General features: G+C 33.0%; 1 protein-coding gene across 11 annotated transcripts in view; it reads left to right on the top strand.

The window, feature by feature from the left end:
* GPHN (gephyrin) overlaps window positions 1–15,496 on the top strand; it is a 624,840-nt gene that overhangs the window by 315,861 nt on the left and 293,483 nt on the right. The gene's annotated exons all lie outside the window — the stretch shown is intronic.

The raw sequence follows: 15,496 nt of genomic DNA, 5'->3' as shown, positions 1-15,496 counted from the left end.
TAGCTTTTGATAACAGAGCACTACCTATCAATATTTCTGAAGATGAATATCTCTAACATAAATTTTTTTAATGTTGTAAACCCTTTATAGATATGATTATTCACCTAGAAAACCCAGAAGAATCCATTGAAAAAGTATTAGAAAAAAGAAGAGTTCAGCATGGTCGCTAAATAAAGAGTATTTTACTTTATAAAAATCTATATGCTAATATTAAGTTAGAAACAAGCATTAGAAAAAGTAACGACGGGGGCACCCCTGGGTGGCTCAGCTGTTTAAGCATGTGACTCTTGATTTTGGCTCAGGTCATGATCTCAGGGTCATGAGATCGAGTCCAATGACACGCTCTGTGCGGTGCGTGGAGCCTGCTTAAGATTTTCTCTCTCTCCTTCTGCTCCTCACCCCTACCAAAGCCCAGCTCATGTGTTTTCTCTCTCTCTAAAAAAAAGTAACAAAAAAAGATCTCATTTACAATAGCAGAAAAAAGTGAACTTTATAATATTCAAGAATAAACTAAAGGAATTTGCCAGATTTGAAGAAAACTTTATTAAAGGACATAAAATATAGCTTGAATGATTAAGAAGTTATGCCATATTCTTAAATGCAAATATTTTTGTGAAATTGTCAATTTATCTTAAGTTGATTGATGAATGTGATATAATTCCCAATGGATTTTGGGGGGAATATACCAAGTTGATTTCTAAACATACTTTTAAGAGAACAAATTATGAAAATAGCTAGTGATTTCTTTAAGTAAAACAATGAGAGGCCTTAATCAGTTGTAAAAACATAAGGCACAGTGATTAAAGTATTTAGTATGTTACAGGAAAATAAAGTCAGAGATAAATGACACCAAATGATATTTATTAATATAACTGTATAAAATTGGAATTTAACATATTATAAATGTGACATTTCAAGAAGTTCAAGGAAAGAAGGGTCAGTCTATAAAAGATGTTGAGGAAATTGGCTATCCATTTTGGTGGAAATGGATCATGCAACCTAAAATTAAACTACAGATGATTATATATTTAAACATTAAAAGCTGTAAGTTTATGATTTAAAAATTAAGTTATTTTTATGATCTTTAGGTAAGAGAAACCTTTCTAGATGAGACATAAAACCGGCAAATATAATAAAAATATTGATAGAACCCCCTATCATTAAGCATTGGAAACCTCTTAATGGAAATGCCAACTAAGCAAAAATTGTTACAAATGTTAAATGTTAAAAATTAATATCTGCAAGCGATTCAACTGCCAAAGTTTTAATATTTTAATATGTAGAAATTTCTTAATAATTCAACAGGAAGAACATGGCCTCCAATATAGAATAGCAGGCAAAAGATATAATCAGGCAGTTTACAGTGAGAAAAAAGTAAGTTGTTTTTAAATATGTGCTCATTATAATTGGTAAGAAATGTAAAAATCAAAAATATTGTATTGCTTTGTACACATGAGTTAAATAGCTATTTAAAACAGAGATTGCCTGGAAGTAGCAAGGTTTGGGAGAAAAGACCACTGTTCAGAGTATAAATTGGTACCATTTTTCTGTAGGGCAATCTGCAGTATATCAAAAATTTCAGTGTAATGTTATAAAAGACATTAATTTTATAGGGAATAAGGCAGTTTACAAAGAGGGTACAGCCTGGAATAATTATTGTTTTAGCACTTTGAAAAACCTTCCCACTGTAGAAAAACTTGATCCGTTTTAAAAGGAAATAACCTGTAAGGCATACCATGTAAAAGGACATACACACTGTCTTTAGAGTCACTCTCCTCCCAAAATGACCATGAGTTGGAGGTCAGAGCAGCAGGGAGCAGGAGCCAGAACTGTAGGAAACCGGACTTTGAAGACAGAGGAGACACCCTGAGGACAGATGGCTATAGCTACAGTGTTGGTGAGACACTTAGGCTTGGACAAACAGCAATATGTGAAATTCAGTCTGGGATTCCCTGAGTCTGTGAGACCACTGTGGGAGGTTGAAGTGGAACCAGTCAGTGCTTGAAGGTACCCTCTAGTTAAAGGGAGAAGCAGAAATAAATTTTTACCAAAGGAAATTTTCCCTAGTTTAGGTAAGATATACTCCAACAGATTAAGATCAAGTAATGAATATCAGCAAAACCATTAATCAATAGGGGGACTGAAAAATGTGACAACCACTAGAACTGTCAAATACAAAATACAGCACATCCCAGATTTGGTGACCACTATCATTCATTTTTCATACTAGGGAATTTTTGTTTAGGACTAATGCTAAACCAGACAGGATGCAGGCACAAGAGAAGTTTATCAAACTGTCCCTGATAAGCCAGGATGTATGTTTAAGCTACCTATGATGAAATCTTCAAAAGAACAAAGACACACAAGGTAAAAACATTGCAAGAGACCATTATTTTTGAATGAGCAATTTGGAAGAAAATAGGACTCCTAGAAATGAGAAAATATAAATTAAAATTTTTAAATCTGTGAACAGATGAAACAGCAGATTAGACCAGAAGAAGAATTAGCATACTGAAACATAGTTCTGAGAAAACTACTTCATATTGGAATAATGACATAGAGAGATGATGTTATATAAATATGGGAGAGACATAAGGTATGAAGAAAGAAATGAGAAGGTCCAAACTACATTACATCAAAGCCCCAAAAGAAGAGAATGGAGGAAAGGCAATGATTACAGAGGTAACGGCTGTAAATTTACCAAACTGCTGAAAAAACATGAAACCACATGTCCTGGAGATACAGTATAAATTGAGATGGATAAGTAAAATAAATTGATGCCTGAATACATTAAAATGAAACTTCAAAACCAAAATAAAAGAGAAGATCTTAAAAGTAGCCAGAGAGAAAGGACAGATCACTTACAAAGGAATGACAGTAGGCTTTTAAACAACATTGGAATGAAACAGACAAAAATAATATCTTCAAAGTACTGAAAAAGTTATAAATTATTTTACACAGGTTTTCATTTTGTGTTGTAAATATGTGAAATGTCTACTTTGAGGTTCATAATATAATGAAACTTGTTCTATAATTTTGGATAGAAAATAGACCATATTTATTAGGAAAACAATATATCAAATCCTAGGGTGCCATGTACCTATTAAATTTGTGGTTTATATTAAAAGTTCTAAAGTGTTTTCTTGATGAAGATCGTATATTTCAAAACTGAACTGAATAAGCATTGTATTATTTTCTCTTCCTGATGTATTCAGTGTTGTAATTTTTTTGCTGCTACGTGCCTTTCCACTTTTATGTTTTAGGCAATAACTTTTTAAAATCTTTTATCACAGGGGCAGCTGGGTGGCTCAGTTGGTTAAGCGTCTGACTCTTGATTTCAGCTCAGGTCTTGATCTCACAGTTGTGAGTTCGAGTCTCATGTTGGGTTCCACACTGGGCTTGGAGCCTACTTAAATTTAAAAAATAAATAAAAAATAAATAAAATCTTTTATTACATAATAAAAATAGTATATTTTAATGTAAGATAATATATATTAAAAGTTTTGCTCCTCCCACATAATAATTTTACCTCTGATTTATAATAATTTTACTATCCCACTTAATTGAAAAACTCTGAAAAATCTTGAAACCAACCTGTAGAATGATCTTAATATGCCAGGATTGAAAACAATAGCTAAAACATGGAAAGAGCCCAAATGTCCATTAACTGATGAATGGATAAAGAAGATGTGGTATATCTATACAATGGAATATTACTCAGCTGTCAACAACAATGAAATTTTGCCATTTGCAATAATGTGGAAGGAACTATAGTGTATTATGCTAAGCGAAATAATACACAGAAAGACAAATACCATATGATTTCACACATATATAGAATTTGAGAAGCAAAACAGATGAACATAGGGAAAGGAAAGGAAAAATAAAATAACGACAGAGAGGGAGGCAAAACATAAGAGACTCTTAAATATAGGGAACAAACTGAGGGCTGCTGGAGGGGAGGTAGGTGGAGGGATAGGGCAATTGGGTAATGGGCATTAAAGGAGGGTACTTGATATAATGAACACTGATGTTATATTCAACGGATGAATCAATAAATTCTACCCCTAAAACTAATACTACACTATATGTGAACTAACTCAAATTTAAATAAAATCTTGAAAGAAAAAAAATGCCAGGATTGAAAACCCACTCATTTTGGAGTCTTAAGTTACAGTTATCTATAGTTTAACCAAAAGCGGTGACCTTGTCTTTAAAGATTTATGCCTGAATATGTCATATTAGACTCAAAACATTATAGTGTCTCATATTGCTCTAAGGTAAAACTTAAATATCTGAGCTTGCTTTTCAGTTATGATAATGACCGTTATCATTTGTCCTCTGCTTTAATAATCTTAACCACTTTTCACAGACTAATGTTTTGATTTCTAGTAATTACTACTTATTTAACTTCCTGACCTACCTCTCTCAATGACACAAGAACAAATCAGATTTAATCTCCGTTTTTATAACTAGCCTTAAGAGTAGACCTACATTTGCCCTGATTGATTTAGGCCAGATTTATTTTGAGGTGCTGGGAATGAATACTATGTCATAATTTTATTCTTTTTTTTCTGATTCCTTCAGTTTAAACAACTAATGTTTCTCTTCGATATCTTCTTGTCATTGCTGCTGATCAGAGACAGGTCAGAAGATTAAGGAAAATATTCCTTACATTGACTCATCATTTTGTAATAGAAAAAGCTTTAAAAAGTTAGAGAATTTGATGAAGCTGTGGTATCTGAAAATTATTCAGAGAAAATTTCAAAATATCTCATAGCTTCTGGGAAGCTTGCATTAAGGGAAAAAAAACCCAAACTGGGAAACCAGTACATGACAGAATCTAGTGTTGCTGTTCCCCACATTCCCACCTATTTCTTTGTTTTCTGTCCTTTCCCTAGAGGCAAATTCTGTTAGGTATAGAAGTCTGCCCTTCCTATTGCAGTTTTGAGCAAAATGTATTTCCATCTGTCCCACTTAATGTTCCTGCATTGGGTATCCTCTGCTGTTGGATACTTAATTTTTTTATGTGAAGAGAAGACCCAAGTTAACCTATTCATAACTACCTAAGTATAAAATAATATTGCTTGGTTACCAAATCTTTCAGGTTTGTTTTAAAAACCTGAATTTTAAAAAGAACTGATTTTTTTTATATCCTTTGTTGGTTGATTCTTATTAATTTAGTTTGGCTCTTGCATAACTAAGCCACACTTAGGGGTACAATTTCTAGAGCATATCAATGGACTAAAATGGGCATCAAGGTAACATTGAAAGAGGAAAGGTTATAAATGAACAGCCTCATGGCTGTGTGTGTATGTTGGTATGTGTGTTGTGTGTATGTTAATAAGGATAATCTTTTCTACCCATTCTGACTAGATGATGGGATTTGTTTAGTGCCAGTAGATACAACCAACTTCCTCCCACTCCTACCATCTGCCTTAATAAAGTCAACTGTTCAGTTTTCTATAGCCCTAACTTAAAGAATTCAATCCCAATTCCTCATTTTATGAAGTGTAATTTTTTTCTTCAATGATGGACTCTATTTTGACTTTTCTTAAATCTGTCTTTAGGGCAACATAGGCTTCACTTGGATAGCAAACTACCTTATTCTAAGTACTATAGTATGGATGTTCTGAAAGAGTCTGCAATCTTCAAAGCTTAAATTACAGATCCTGATTTGGAGATATTAACCCCAAATTCCACACTAAAAAATGTGTGTGTGTGTGTGTGTGTGTGTGTGCGCGCGCGCGCGCAAGTCTATAAAAATTATGATTCCTTGGAAGAACTTCATTGAATAAAATATTTTATACACGTTTTCAAATTAAAGTGTATATGAGAACTGATATTTAATTTTCTAAGACTTTATATTTATGATTTTTTTGCATTCCTGTTGTTATATCTTTTTCAGTGGTAAAGGATATCTGCACCTCTTTTTAGAACAGTTTTTACAAATTAGGCCTCTGATTATTTTTAAGTTTCTTGTTAAGAGATTTTTCTTCCAATATAATAAAGGTAAAGATTTTCCTTCATCTAACTTATGTCAATTTTATTTAATAAATAATGTCTTCTTCCTTTTCTATTTCTTCCAGGTTGTAACTTACTGAATTTTTTAATCCATTCTTGTATATGTGGAGGCTCTTAAAAAGTAAATTTTTGTACTATGAAGTATAATAATAGTTGATTGAAAATGAGTATGTTAAGAACCCTGTGTTTAATATGAACAGCAGAGCATTAACTTGAATTGAGTGGAACATTGCCTCTTTGTGTTACCCTATTTTTCACCATCCTGAATCTTATTCCCATCCTGACAGCTGTTGTTTTTACAGCTTTAATTTTTAGTGTATGATTGTTAGGGAAATTTAAGTTAATATAAAGTTATGGACACATTTTTTCATCTTTGCTTAGGAACATAATCACATTGCTGTTTTCTTTCTTTTTAAGATTTTATTCATTTATGTATCTGAGAGAGAGAATGGGGGAGAGCAGAGGAAGAGGGACAAGCAAACAACGCGCTGAGCATAGAGCCCGATGTGGGGCTTGATCTCACAACCCTGAGATCATGTCTTGAGGCAAAAGCAAGAGCCAGACACTTGGCTGACTGCAACAGCCAGGCATCCCTACATTGCTGTTTTCTATTGGACTTAGGCAAAAGCGTAAATCAAGAGGTTCTATTGAGTTCTTTTTCCTTCAAAAGATATTTTCTATCTTCTCACATTCCTTTCCCAGTCTCCTTCGGAGGTATGGTAATGTCCAAGGCTATCTTCTTGGTAATCAGTGTCTTCAAAACTGCTGCTCCTGATAATTCTTCATTAAGTTTTCAAGATTGTTGCTAGCATGTTACATTCTTTAGACATTTTGGTAATTCATGTACATTCAAAAACAGACATATTCCTCTCATAATTTCTATCCTTTATTCTTTCTTATAGAACTATTCAGTTTTCACAATTGCTTTGGCTATAACAATTTCTACAACATAGGTGACTTTAGATTTGTGTGTTAGTATAAATAATAGTACCCAACATTTGTTAAGTATTTGATATATATTAGGAATGATACTAAGTATTTTATATGTTTTATTGCATTTAAGCAGAGAAAAAAATCATTCCTGTGTCTGAATAGGGTGCAATGTCTTATAAACTGAAAACATACAATAACAGATTAATAGATTAAGTTCAGAATTGGGTGGAGTCCATAGGTCTGAGTTGATTTACCCTGTGGCATTGGATTAGTCGTAGAATTTACAAAAAGAGAAGTAATAAATCTCCTCTGTATTATGTAATACAGGAATATGTTAATTATTTAAATAGAAAATATCAGTAGGTGTTTTATAAGAAAGGACCATAAGTAAAAACTTACAATTATTGAATTATGTAAATATTAAAAATATTACTCATGTTTAACTCTCCAGTGTGGTAAATAAGAGAAATAAGAGCCTTTGTCAGAGCATTATAAATTTAATGTGGTGTATGTTGTCATACTAGTATTATATTGTGACATCCTTTCAGTTAGCTAAAATTTTTTGATAGTGTTAACACTTTAGTTTTTTAAGAAGAGTAACAAATATCATTACCCCTTTTTACAAATGGAAAACTGAGAGATAGATAAATTTCCAGAGGCATAAAAACATAAACTGATAATCATTTAATATGTGAACAATGAAATACTATTAGATTATAAATAAAAAGCCTGATCATAAACTGAGACATTAGTAGCTCTATAATCAATTTTTAGATGAGCAAAACTGTAGAGCAACTTGTTTAATTCAAGCTACAGCATGTCATAGGCTCCAAACACTTATGTGTATACATTTTTCTCTCGTCTTTACTAATGGAACTTCTACTTAGTTAAGTTTTTCTCAAAACAACAGAAATATTGGATTTTTTTCTTTTTAGGAAGGACTTACTCATTTTCTTCTTTCCCAATTGGCTTCTAATTTTAAAACTGAGGGTGGTATGAGATGACAAAATACAACACGTTATAATAATTAAAATAGAAAGGAGCTGTTTTTGCTTTTTTCTCTCTTCTCAGCAGTTCTTCCACTCATCCCACTTCCTTTACTTCACCTATTTCTTGCTCTTCTCACTTTATCACATGTGCCTATTTTGGTGAGAATCCAGTTTTGCAAAATGAGAACTTTAAACGTGATAATTACATGTTCTTAATGTAGATACTTTGTAAAGAGGCCACAGTGAGAATTATCACATCTCAGGGCAAAAGAGCAAAGTTTTAGACTTTCTAAAATCAGTTGGCAGTGAGCCATTTGCAAGTAGTACATATAGGCCTAAAGTAGGAGCTTGTTTCTTTCTTTTTTTTATGTTATGTCACCATGCAGTACATCATTCATTGTTTTCGTCTAACACCCACTGCTCCATGCAATATGTGCCCTCCTTAATACCCATCACTGGGCTAACCCATCCCCCCCCTCCCCTCTAAAACCCTCAGTTTGTTTCTCAGAGTCCATAGTCTCTCATGGTTCATCTCTCCCTCCGATTTCCCTCCCTTCATTTTTCCCTTCCTTCTCCTAATGTCCTCCATGCTATTCCTTATGTTCCACAAATAAGTGAAACCATATGATAATTGACTTTCTCTGCTTGACTTACTGCACTTAGCATAATCTCCTCTAGTCCCATCCATGTTGATGTAAAAGTTGGGTATTCATCCTTTCTGATGGCTGAGTAATATTCCATTGTGTATATGGACCACATCTTCTTTATCCATTCATCTGTTGAAGGGCATCTTGGCTCTTTCCACAGTTTGGCTATTGCGGACATTGCTGCTATGAACATTGGGGCGCATATGGCCCTTCTTTTCACTACATCTGTGTCTTTGGGGTAAATATCCAGTAGTGCAACTGCTGGGTCGTAGGGGAGCTTGTTTCTTTTAGTCTCAATTAAGATGTTTAAGCACAGTTAGTTATGTTGTTATATGAATATTAAAACTTGCATTGCTTTAGGTATACCAAGTAATTGTGTATCATCATAATAAAGTAAAAAGTCAATGTATAGATTTTTTTAGGCAGCTTTATGTTTCTGTTTATATTATACACTACTAATTACATTAAAAAAAAAAAAAAAACTCCACAGAGTAGCTGGAATAGAGACTGGGTTATATTCTCACCAGTTGACTAACCAGACAGCCCAGCCCCCTTTTAGTACAATTTCAAATTGTATCATCTTTCAACTTCTTTCTTCAGATTTGAGAAACAGGATATTTTACTATTATCTATAGAACAGCTTTTGAGGAGTATGAATGAGTTAACATTTTTTTCTGTATAGATCAAAATACATATGCAGGAGTGCCTGGGTGTCTCAGTCAGTTAAGCATCTGCCTTTGGCTCAGGTCATGATCCGAGTCCTGGGATTGAGCCCCACATCAGGCTCCCTGCTCAACAGGGAGTCTGCTTCTCCCTCTCCTTCTCCCCCACCGCCAGCATGCACTCTGTCTCTCTCTCTCAAATAAATAAATAAAATCTTTAAAAAAAAAAGGAAAAAAAAGATATATGCAACCAACACCCTACCTTAAAAGAGAACTTTATTATTTTTCACATAATGCCAAAAATGAATAAATGTATATTGCAGATATAAAAATGCTAATAATCAATAGAAATATCACTGTTCTTTCACCTTTCCCTGCAGTGAGATGTAAAGTAGTGCTATTTATATAAGTTGAATATGAAGATAAGTATTCTTACAAAAATCTCACAAAAATAATTTTCTCATCTGAATTCCCTGGTTTTTTGTTTGATAATTTGATTATCAAGTTAATGTTTAGATAAAGGAGGAAAATAATGTGAAAAATAACTCACTGTGTAAAAAGTAAGCTGTAAAGTTAAGAAGTACTTGCTATATACTCTCAAATTGGTTAACAGGGGTTGGGATCTAAATGTTAGCAAACATAGTGAGATTTTTCATAAAGTAACACTTGGAAATCTTATAATCACCCATGAAAAGGCATATTCTCAGTAGCCCAGAAACCAGTTTTTATTCCATCATTAAGATAGATCCTTTTGTGGGTGCCTGGGTGGCTCTGTTGGTTAAACGTCTGCCTTTCACTTCAGGTCATGATCCCAGAGTTCTGGGATCAAACCCCACATTGGGCTCCCTACTCAGAAGGGAGTCTGCTTCTCCCTCTCCCTCTGCCCCTGCTCATTCTCTCTCTCTCCGGCCTCCCCCACCCCCCGCTCTCACTCTTGCTATCGCTCACTCTTGTTCTCTTTCTTTCTAATAAATAATTTTTTTAAAAAAATCTTAAAAATAAATAAATCCTTTTGTTGAGCTAGATAAATTGGTTGGCTTGCTTTAGGGACCATGCTATACAAGAAATGCTTATCTTTAAACATTAGAACCTTACTTACCATGATGATATGTTAACTCTGTGACACTTAATGGGAGCTGAGTTTCAACTCTGGGAGTCTTGGCATCTTATGCTCGCTGCAAAGTATATGTTCATTGAATGGAATGGAAAATGACACTGCTGCAATACTTAAATTTTTACTCTTTTGTGTTTTCTCTGTACAATTAAACTGTCTCCTTTGATCTTTCATCATACCAAGATCTTATTTAAACACTGTATAACTTTAATTGAAAAACAAAATGGGAGTATCTCCATTTTGAAAAGTTTTCTACTTCTTCCGAGAGTGGAGGAAGATGTAAATATTTAAGAAGGCTAAAAACTCTGAAGAAAAGAAATACACAAATAAGATCATATCTTCCAAGTAAAACTGAGATAACTACCTCCATTCCCTGGTTGCAGCTTCTGTGTAACAGTAGCATTTAACCACTTAGTCACATGTTATGATACACTGATGTGTTATCTTTGGTTGAAAGGTGTTTGCAACTAATTTAAAATTAACAAAATATGCAAATGAGTATTTTAATTAATTACAATAAATTCAAGGCTGTCCTTAGAATAATTTGACTCTTCCATTCTGCTGTTTCTTAAATGAGAGAAGAGTAGATTTATAGCTGGTGTTCCTTGAATATCCGTAGGAGTTAGTCATGTACAAGTTTTATCCATCATGTGTAGTCCTGAGAAAAGAAGTATATTAAAGGTAGCTTCTTTGTACCATAGGATAATTATAGAAGCAGGCTCTGAATATTTAGGTTATTACAACCCTTTTCTAAAGTGTAGAATAAAATTAGTGTGTTTGCCCTTTAATTGATAAAGTAAGGAAAATTTAATTGGCTGTCATTAAACTGCCTATTTTTTACCTAATTTATCTCCTCAGTAGGTCTATATTTGCTCTGATAAAGGCTCCTCACATTTATTTCAATCTGCTTTACAAAGTTGAACATAAGGTAATCATGAAGATTAGATCAAGTGGTATATATTATCATTAATCTGCTTTATTTCTTCCATCTGCAATGTGTTTTTCAAAGTGTAGTCCTTTGACCAGCATCACAAGCAAAACCTAGAAACTTGTTAGAAATGTACATTTTGAGGCCCCAACCAGACTTTCTGATCAAAATCTCTGGGTGGGACCTAGCAGTCAGTGTTTAACAAGGATTCTAGGAGATTCTGATTCACGCTCAAGGCTGAGAACCACTGCTCTAAATATCCTACCTTGATAGAGTAACGTTATTAATAATATTATTAGTAACATTATTAGATAGCATTTCAAAGATAGTCTTTGTTATTTAAGGTTATTCAGTAGAAGGCACTGCAATAATTGTTAGGAGGAAATTTTACTAAATTTATATAGTCAAGTAGCAAGCATATAATTATTAATATATAGATTATGCTCTGTTGAAAAAATATGTCTAGAAAAATAAATAAAAGTGCTATACTAATTGTTTATTCACAGTCACCATGAAGTATAAGGAATTTCTGCACATTTACATTTAGCTAATATGTGTCCTATACATATTTAAACATCTTTGCCTGTTAGCAATAACATTTTGTACTATTGTTTTTCCTGTGAAATTAAAATGGATCTGAATTTCATTGACCTGTTCTCTGGGCTGTAAAATCATTATTTATGACACGCTTTTTTTTTGCAACTTGAGCAGTCTTTGAAGCACTTTCTGACTTTAATGTTATCTTGAAAGTGTCACTGATAAAAGAAAAAGATCACAATAAGTGATTTTCCATTGGAGGTTTCATAGTTTAGAAAGTATTTAACAACTTTCATAGTTTAGAAAGTATTTAGAAGTTAAAGATGAAATGTTTTATTTAAAGAGAATGGCTAAATCCAATTAAACCTTATTATTTTGGACTCTCGTAGTTCAGAAAAGGTTACATCTGAAGTAGGAATATAAACTTCTGCTATTGCTCAAGGAAAAAAGGATTTGATAAATAATGTATAAGAAAGTTGGAAACATTTTTAAGCTAATTAAGAAAAAATTTCAAACTTTTAATGGCATTCTTTTTTGTCATTGATTATAAATAGCCTATTGATAATGAGTGCTTGTTATCTCTTCATCAACAGGCACAGATAAAGCTACACTTATTAAAACTATTCTTCTGTTTCTATTTTGTAATAATTTAGATAATATTTTCTCATTTTACTCTAAATTGAGTTTTATTCCCTTGCTCTTTGCCTTCTAGTTGTATCTTTTCTTTTGTGGTTTATATATGTTTTTACCCAGCTCTTACCCTCCTGTCCATCTTCCAATTCAAACATTTCATTTGGTTGCTTATTCCCTTAGATCCAGTATTTCATCCCCACTTGCCAGTGTTCTTACATTTAGGTTCTTGCTCTCTGTTCTCTTTCCCCTCATCTTTGCTTTTCAACCACTGTTTTCTAGGTTTGGTTTCTGGATTTTTGTATTGTTCCTGTTCTCTAACTGGTATAATCAAAACTTCAAGGATATAAGGAGAATTGGCAAGAAGAGGCATAAAGAGAATTGACATGTATTGAATGCCTATTCTATACTAGGTGATTTAATTCTCATAAGATGTAGGTAGGTTTTGTTATTATCTCCATTTTATTCATAAGTACACTGAAGCTCCAAGAGATTAAATATTTTGTTCTAATTCATGGAGAAACTAAGTGATACAGCTGGGTTGCAAACCTATATTGGCTCATTTATTCATCCTTTTATTCAACAAATATTTATTGAGTACACATACTATATGTTGGGCACTGTGCTAGGTGCTGCAACCCATCCAGCTCTTGCTTTCATGAAGCTTAACTGTGTGGTGGCATTGTCTGACTTCACAGATGGTGATCTTTCTGCTATACCAAACAGCTTTAGAGGAAGAGAAAATAAAAAGGAAATAGAAGGGTTCTGATGTTTTATGGAAAAGCTATATTTGATATAGATGTAAAAAAGACTATTTTGTGCATTATTTAGAAATACCTTATTGAAGAGGTTGATTTGTGGTAGTCCTAGAAAGAGTCTGACAGCTTTAGCACTAACCACTGTAGACACTAGTGCCTTTTAGTGGCATCACCACAGTATATATTTTCCTTTTATGTTCTCAAATAAAGAAAATTTGTGTCTATAGGTCCAGATATCTAGAAGGCTTCACCATCAATTGACCTCCCTAAATTATGTTAAGAAAAAGATGAAGACTTCTCTCCAAAGAATACATTTTTTCATCCATCCATCTACCCATCATCCATACAGTTATTAATACTCTGAAAAATATTTAGGATAGTTTGCCCAAATATGTAAAACACAACAGAACTTTTAATAAGATAAATGTGGGGAAATAAGGCAAGGAAAAATAAGATGAAATTAAGCTGTCTTCTGTACTAAAAAGTATCCACAGATTTGTCTCTGTTTTCAAGGGTAACTTGATTCACAAGCACTGTAATTTTTAAAAAAAGACAAAAAAAAAAAAAACTGGTGGCACAGAGGAGTACCTTAAGAGAAAGTTTCTCCAATAGCTCCTTTTAAAGAGGATCACAGAGAAATGTGGTATATAATGGCCTCAAATACTTCCTAATATAAATATGAGTTTCACTGAGCCATTTCATTGGATCCACTTGCATACAGTAAAACAATTCTTTGAAGAGTAAGAAAAGGCATTCTAGGTAGACCATTGCGGCCAAATCCAACGGTGTATTTTAGAGAATCTATAGAAATTAGTGAATTGCATCTCTTGTTAGGTAATTCTCATATGTAATTCATCAATCAGGTTTTTCACGTAGTAGGGGACACTGAATTTACACACTCTTAGAAATGTGTTTTATTCACTACTATAACATCAATGCCTAGAATAATACTTAGTACATAGTAGATGCTTAATAAATATTTGTTGGTTGGATGGATAAATGTTGTTATTTGAAGTATCTGTTTAAGTGAAAGACTTCTTCTCAGCTATTTTTATATTTTTTTCATTTTCCCTTAAAGTGTACTACTGTTGTTTGGAGTACATCATCTTTACGTGATCCCAAATTCATTAAATGTTGAACACTGCTTTTGTGACTTTTTCAAGTAGATAATAAAATAAATATTAGCCCTATCGAAAGAATTCTTTTAAGATTGTTCTCAGTAATACTACATGCTTGATTTTTAAGACTCTAAGATTTTACAGTCTCTAAGAAAAAGTTATAAACATCAGTAAAGCAGTTGGTAATATAGAAAGTGTTTCTTCTCAGGAGACCTCAAAGTCATACCAGATAGCTTGAATTTGGAAAACAACAGATAGATTCTGAATAATGCTAGCTTGGCATTTTTTAGCTATATATTTAAATCAAAGTAATTAACTCCCAAACTTAGGAATTCAAGAATTTCTTAGAGAATTTAAAAATTATGTATTTATTTATTTATTTGACAGAGGGAGAGATACAGCGAGAGAGGGAACACAAGCAGGGGGAGTGGGAGAGGGAGAAGCAGGCTTCCTGCTGATCAGGGAGCCTGATGTGGGGCTCGATCCCAGGACCCTGGGATCATGACCTGAGTTGAAGGCAGACACTTAACGACTGAGCCACCCAGGTACCCCCAAAATTCTCTATTTTTAAGGCAGGTTTTATTGAAAAGCATAATGGTAGTGTTAATATTTCTTTAAAATTTCTGCCATTGTTAAATACTACATTATGCTGGGATTCAGTGGACCAGTAGATCACATTAATTCTGGTAATCCTTTATTCTATATAATTATAAGGTATTAAATAACTAATTTATATGCATCTTAAAAGTTTATAACATCAACCAGCATCTAACACATACTTGATACATTTTACTTTGCCAAGTCCTTAACCTAAATTTTGTCCAGAGCTACAATCTTATTTAGTACTATCTCTATACTTCTAATAAAATACTTAAAAAATCAACCTTTCTCTATATTCCTCCATAATTTGCCTTTTATTTCATTTGCCTTTCTTCTTCTTTAATGGAATAGTTTATTTTGCAAACTTTATTCCTATATTGCTCCCAATTATTGTAACCTGTTAACATCTGTAGAAATAGAGGATTAGGAATGGATTCAGTCATGTATTTCACTCATAACTTTTAACCTAAAACATATCTTTACCATCACAATATAAATATATACCTATTTTGATTGACCTTTAGAAAGTGAAATTTTCCTGTCTTCACTCTCTTAT

This window comes from Zalophus californianus, chromosome 6 (assembly GCF_009762305.2).
Source record: "Zalophus californianus isolate mZalCal1 chromosome 6, mZalCal1.pri.v2, whole genome shotgun sequence".
Taxonomy (NCBI): Eukaryota; Metazoa; Chordata; class Mammalia; order Carnivora; family Otariidae; genus Zalophus; species Zalophus californianus.
This window is presented reverse-complemented; position numbering and strand designations above follow the sequence as displayed.